The sequence below is a fragment of the Bradysia coprophila genome, unplaced genomic scaffold, assembly GCF_014529535.1.
Source record: "Bradysia coprophila strain Holo2 unplaced genomic scaffold, BU_Bcop_v1 contig_137, whole genome shotgun sequence".
Lineage (NCBI taxonomy): Eukaryota > Metazoa > Arthropoda > Insecta > Diptera > Sciaridae > Bradysia > Bradysia coprophila.
The window spans coordinates 249,951-257,075 of NW_023503408.1; positions in this window are offsets into that span (position 1 = coordinate 249,951).

A 7,125-nucleotide genomic window follows, 5' to 3' on the forward strand; every position below is an offset into this window, starting at 1 on the left:
ACGTATAATGGTTGCGGACAAAATTGGATTACGGGTTGTACGGGGCTAAGTCGCAGCAAACGCTCCGACTGTTCTGATGCCTTGTATTAATTTACAATTCTGATTAACCGGACTACTGGCTGGTTCGAAAGATACGCTCTGGACATTCGCGGTTCAATAAGCAACTGCATCGTAGAATCCCTCAGGCCGTATGCGCTCGTGTTGCGTACAAACTTCGGTGATAACATATCGTCCACAATATTCCCTTTGTATATGTCGAAGGCAAGAACAGCGTCCGCGATCGTACGTCTCGTTTCCAAACTTTGCAGATTCAACTGTTTACACCGATCGACGTACGGTGCTAGCCGATATGATAACGCATTGCTTCGGCTCTCAAGCAAGTAAATGACAAATTGCTTTTGAATAGATTCGATGTCGTGCCGCCGGATTCCAAATGGTCGATGCGAATTCTAGTCTTGATCTAACGTACGCCACATACAATATTCGCTGCGTCTCTTTCGTAAAATTACCGTTCGAAAAGTGTTTTATGCATCCGATCGTCTGTCGACATTTCATTGCCATTGTTTCGATGTGGTGACCAAAATGGAACCATCTGTCGACCAAAACACCCAAATCGCTGATTTCCTCGACTCTTTCGATAATTTGACCACCCAAAGTGTAATCGGCTTTGATGAATGCTGAATCAAGTCGATAAATACTGAAGACGTGACATTTTTCAATGTTGAATTGAAGACAGTTTGCCGTGTTCCAACTGTTAACGTTATCGATGTCATTCTGCAATCTTCGTATATCCATATGATCATTGATGATGGCAGCCAGTTTGATATCGTCGGCAAATAGCAAAGCACAAGCGAATGTTACGGCTTCAACCACGTCGTCGATAAATACGGTGAATTCACATCAGATAGCTATAAAGCATCTTTCTGGTCTTTTTAACGTTGCGCTTTAGCAACGAACTAAACGAACAACGATGAAGACCAACCTATTACCACCTACAGCACGAGGCTAATAGGTTAATAATGCCTACAAACTGAAATAGCTTAAAGCTGAAATGCCTACAAATTGAAGCAGCTTAAAGCTGAAATGCCTGCAAATTCAAGTAACTAAACGCTGAAATGCCTACGAATTTAGCTAAATAACTGAAATGCCTACAAATTCAAATAACTAAACGCTGAAATGCCTACGAATTTAGCTAAATAACTGAGATGCCTGCAAATTCAAATAACTAAACGCTGAAATGCCTACGAATTTAGCTAAATAACTGAAATGCCTCATAAGTTTAACTAAACAACTGAAATTCGTTCGGGATTTCAGCCAACGAATCGTCAAAGCTTGATTGTAAGAACGAACAGAGCTTTTATGCTCTTCCCTTACCCACGGTTCACGTTAAGTGATTGAATCAATGAAAGAGAAGCTGTTTCGACCTCCGAATACGATGGTGGTCACAGGACAGTATAGAACTGTCCATCATCAGTTGCTTCCATCGTATTCGTTCACAAGACAGCGTAAATTTTCGATTGAACAAGTTTTGAAAATGTACATAGAAAAATTGCCATCTTCGATGGAATGTTCGGATACTAATGGATGGCTACTTTGAAAACCCAACATGTAGCAAAAAACATCACACTGGTCCAAGTGAACTTCCAGGAGGCACTCCTGAGGTTGATTCGAACGTCCTGGATTTGTCACTGCCAACTTGAACGTAATTTGTCCTTCCAACTAAGAATTGCCACAACCACTTCGCCGTTTTCCTTCCAATTCCAAATCTTGCGAATTTGACAACCATTGATCGAATCACTACTTTGTCGAATGCTGTCTTATAGTCGCCATAAAAAGAATCGAGCTGACACGATCGTTCAAAAGCAGCGTGAGCCAAAGTTGACAAGCAGAGCAGATTGGTTACGACTGATCTTTTATCTCTAAACCCATGTTGAGCATTGGTCAGTTGAGGCTGGATTCTTTCACTGATCTTTCGTTTAACTGCGATGTCGTGTATTTTCAATAAAATCATTTGAATGGCTACGACCCTGTAATTTTTCACATCTGATCTGTCTCCTTTCCGTTTGTAAATTGCAGCAATACGTGAAGCCTTCGATGCAGCCGGTATTTTTCCATCGTCGAATGTCTTTTGGTGTAACAACCAAATGGGCCAAGCCATTGCTGTCGCACATGATTTGACTACACTCGGTTTAATGTCGTCTGGTCCAGATCCACTTTTCCAATCAATCGTATGAATAGCCGCTTCGATGTCAAACAATGTCAGGCTGATGTCTGTAGCTCCATTCACCGGAACGTACACGTCATCGAATTCCCAATTCGATTCGTCCGGTACATAAATCGATTCGAAATAATCAGCAAACAGTTCGGCGATTTCTTTCGTTGTTTTACCAATCCTGTTGCCAAGATACATTATGTCCGGATACGTATGGTCGTTGCCTCCCTTCAGTTTGGCGAATTTCCAAAATTCCGCTGGATTTGAATTGATGTTCGCTTGAATACGTCTGATATGTTCGTTGTATCGACGGTCACACTCATCGCTGAATAACTTCTGTGCCTCTTCGTACTCCAACGTTGCTTGATTTCCAGTCTTTCGTTTGAACAATTTGTTACGTCGATTTTTCAGTCGCTGCAATTCCGGACACCACCATTTCGGCTTGTTAGAATATTTCCTGACCTTTTTCTTTGGCACATTATTCTCAATTAGAGTTTTGATCGTGTGAACACCGCCAAAGACTGTCCCAAGCCAGTTTGAAAAAGAGTGGAGGGAATGAAGTTTAACGAGGACGTAGCAGTAGATAAGATAGGATTAGATAGATCAATCTTAAGGTTGAATGAATCGTGAGCTGGAGGCCGAAAGAATTGGGGTTAAGGGACCAACGTTGAGGTGAAACAACACGATCAGGAAGCCAAAGGATAGAACGATCCCAGAATTCTTATTAGCTACTAGGTTAAGCTTTTAAAGGACGAATAACCTTTTGCTCAGATAGGTTCAAAAGAATGGGCAAAGCTTTATGGAAAAGAATGTTCAAAAAGAGTAACACTACCCCGTCGGGCACTGTGCACTTTGATAGGCACGGTGGTCCCGGAACGTGCAGAAATGTGCGGGTCAGAGCTCGAGGATTACCGGGGGCGAGCAAAGTAAAGCTTTCATACTCACCAACCCGCAGTAGCAAGCGTGGTGTTTTAATGCTAAAAACCTTCAAACGAAGCCATAACGAATTATACATTGCCACATATAATGCCAGAACATTGTCGTCAAGACAAAAAATGCAAGAAATGGAAGAAGAGCTAGAAAAGATAAAATGGGATGTTGTGGGAGTGAGCGAAGTGAGAAAACCAGGAGAGGAATGCCTGAAATTACAATCAGGGCATACATTCTTCTACCGAGGAAGTGACAGTCAGATGCTGATGCACGGTGTCGGATTGTTCATAAACAAGCGGTGGTCGGATCGCATAATTCACACGAAAAGCATATCCGATCGAGTGATATACGTAAGCCTGAAGATAAATAACAGATACAGTGTCAAATTAATTCAGGTTTACGCACCCACGTCCACCCATGATGACGAAGAAGTAGAAAGATTCTATGAAGATGTCGAGAAAGCTCTGGACGAAAACCCTTCACATTACCAATATCTAATCGGTGATTTCAATGCGAAGCTGGGAAAACGAGAAGAAGACTCCGAAGTTTCTGTTGGTAGTTTTAGCAACGACCAAAGAAATGAGCGTGGAAATACTTTACTCAACTTCTTACAGCAACACAATTTGTACGCAATGAATTCATTTTTTGCAGGAAAGCCTCAACGGAAATGGACTTGGGCTAGTGCAGATGGTGTAACGAAAAATGAGATCGATTACATCATAACTGGCTGTAAGTCAACCGTTAAGAACGTTACGGTCCTAAACAATTTTTCAACCGGTAGTGATCACCGAATGGTTCGTGCAAGAGTCACGTTAAATACCAGATTTCAAAGATCACAACTAGTTCATAAAAGTGAAAGGATTGACGTACAACGGCTTTACACACAAAATGAAGAATTTGCTACGAAAATGACTGCCGAATTAGATAACGTCAACAATCAATGTGAAACATTGGACGAATTGAATACCAAAATCGTCGATACAATAATGGGTTTCATGAAATCCAAATGCAAATCCGTCCAAGGGAAAGAATCAAAACTCAGCAGAGAAACATTAGACCTGATCGCAAGCAGAGCAGAGTTGGTAAAAAACGGAGGACGAGATTCGGTGGAATACCGGAACCTGTCTAAAAGTATCAACAAAGCAAGGAGATCAGATGAAAGAAAATATAATGTCCAATTGGCTCAAAACATAATTGAAGCTAACTGCAATATGAAAGTCCTACGGAGAAAAATGACAAACGCCAAAAAAGAAATCTTCAAATTACGAGACAAAACAGGAACGATTCAAACGGATCGAAATGCGATATTAAACATTGCAACAGAATTTTATGAGAATTTGTTTGCTTCAGCAAGACAGAGCCCAACGGAAGAAACCTAAGATAGACCAATAATAAGAAACGTGGGATCGGAGGATATGCCCGACATAACTGTTGATGAAGTCAAAGCTGCAGTAGCCGAGATGAAAAACAAAAAGTCTCCCGGAGAAGATGGTGTTCCAGTGGAAGCCATTAAACTAGGTGGAGACTCATTATTAAAGGCAATCACGGCTTTGTTTAATCAATGTCTCCAATGGGAAGAAGTACCAGAAGCCTGGGAAAATGCGGTAATTACATTGCTGCATAAAAAAGGAGACATAACAAAGCTGGAAAATTACCGACCCATAAGCCTATTGTCAACACTCTACAAGTTGTTTATGAAAATCATTACGAAGAGGAACACTAACAAGTTCGACTTCTACCAACCTGTTGAACAAGCTGCTTTCAGATCTGGTTTCAGCACAAACGACCATTTGCAGGTGATGAGAACGCTTATTGAGAAGTGTCGTGAATACAACATCGACATAGTCTTGCTATGTCTTGCTACTTCTTTTTCAGCCTGTTTCTATCCACTGCTGGATGTAGGCCTCTCCAACTTCTTTCCATTTCGTACGATCCATTGCCATTTGCTGCCAGTTTGTACCTGCAATATTCTTAATTCCGTTTGTCCATCTCTCTGGTGGTCTACCTATAGCTCGTCTTTTATATGGTCGCCAGTTCATGATCTTTTTGGTCCAACGTTCGTCTGTCCTTCTTGCAATATGTCCCGCCCAGCTCCATTTCAGAGATGCTATTCTTTCCATGACATCAACGACCCTGGTTTGTTGTCGAATCCATTGATTCGTCATTCTGTCTCTGAGTGTTATTCCAAGCATACTCCGTTCCATGGCTCTTTGTGTCACTCTCAATTTATCTTCGGATGCTTTCGTTAAAGTTAACGTTTCCGCTCCATAAGTGAGCACTGGAAGGACACAAGTGTCGAAAACTTTGCGTTTCAGACTATTATTCACAGAGCCGGATTAACCCATGGGCAAAGTGGGCCCGGCCCAGGGCGCTGGGAAAATAGGGGCGCTAATTTTCTCGACAATGTAATCATTTCACGTTCAACACAAGTCATGCACAAATCAACGTCGATTAAAAAAAAATCGCGCTCGCTTCGCTTGCGTCTGTACATTACATTCTTGGGGTAAATGTGAGCTACAAGAAATGCATATATACATCTAACTTTATATTTTTGAATAATACACGCACATCGACTAACCCAAGGCTGTTCGTATTTGGTTATTTAAAGCGTTTTTATGATGGTCCTGCTTTAGAAAAGTTGAATTTTGAGGCTTCTGGCTGAAGACACTATAAATAATTTTCAATAACCATTCCATTGCTTCATTTTCGTCAGCCGCCGGTGATAGTCGGATGATGGAAAGCTTTTAGCTCATGAGGAATTTTCGAAAATTTTGTAAATTCCTCATGAGCTGAAACCTGCTCATGATCGCCGGACAACGGGAGTTTGGAACAAATAAAGCAGCTGGAAAAGCTGCAGAACAAATCCGTTTCCGCCCATTGAAAATTGTTCATGGCATATATTCGCGATTTTTTTTGTCGAAATCCGAGGCCAATTACCTAAATTTCAAGATCTAACACTTTCAGAGTTTAGACAAAGGATCATCCTACAGTGCCCTAAACTTCAATACTTTTGGGATCCCGAGTCCTAGATCCTTGAAATTGCTTCAACGCAAGTCGTTTTTTCCGAATCATGACCTTACCCAACGCACTGCTCCTAGCATGAACATAAGAAATATTTGGAGGCTGATGAAGTCACAGTAGGCACTGCGTTTCTTTCGTGAAGATAGGTGACTTGTTTTAGTTGTGTGAGTTCAAACACACAATACAATCAATCTTAAGCGGTAGCTCTCATCACAAAAGCCTCCAAATTCGACGTTTGTCAAAGTAGTGTTCATGCTAGGAGCAGTATCACAAATATTGTGTCAAAAATTCACGTTTTACTCTTGGTTTTTCCTCACAACGCGTTCATGTTCTAACGATCTTCCAAGGGAAGTGAAAAGTGAGAATAATGAGAGGACATTCGAGTGTAAATTGAAAGAACACCTGAATGAAACTATAGAATTGTGATGTAAATTTGAATTGTAGTGTTCATTTTTCAATGTCTGTGATTATGGAACTTTGTATTTGAAAATAGCTATTTGCTAAATAAATTTGTTTGATTTGATTTGTTCTTCAAAAAAATTGTTTCGGATTCATTCTACAAACTTCAAACTTAAAATCCTGAAAAATACGAGCGAAACCTTTTTATAACTTTACTTGATTTTTGTTTGTGGGAAAGTTTTGCGAATTAATCACGAAAACTCTGGTTATATCATATATCTCTCATTCATATATGGTTATATGTTATCATAAGCCTGCCACCTCGCCTCGCTCGCCGTTTCTAACTACACATTACTTAGAAAATAATATTCTTGAGGAAATGTTGAAAACATTTTATTTGATTTGGTTGACAATGTAGGAAACAATTTCTGTAATAAATTTTTCATGCGGCGCTGCAAGGCTCGTTGCCCAGGGCGCTGTAAATGCTAATCCGGCCCTGATTATTCATTTTGCTTTTGAAAATTAGTCTGAGTTTTCCGAACGCTGCCCATGCAAGACCAATC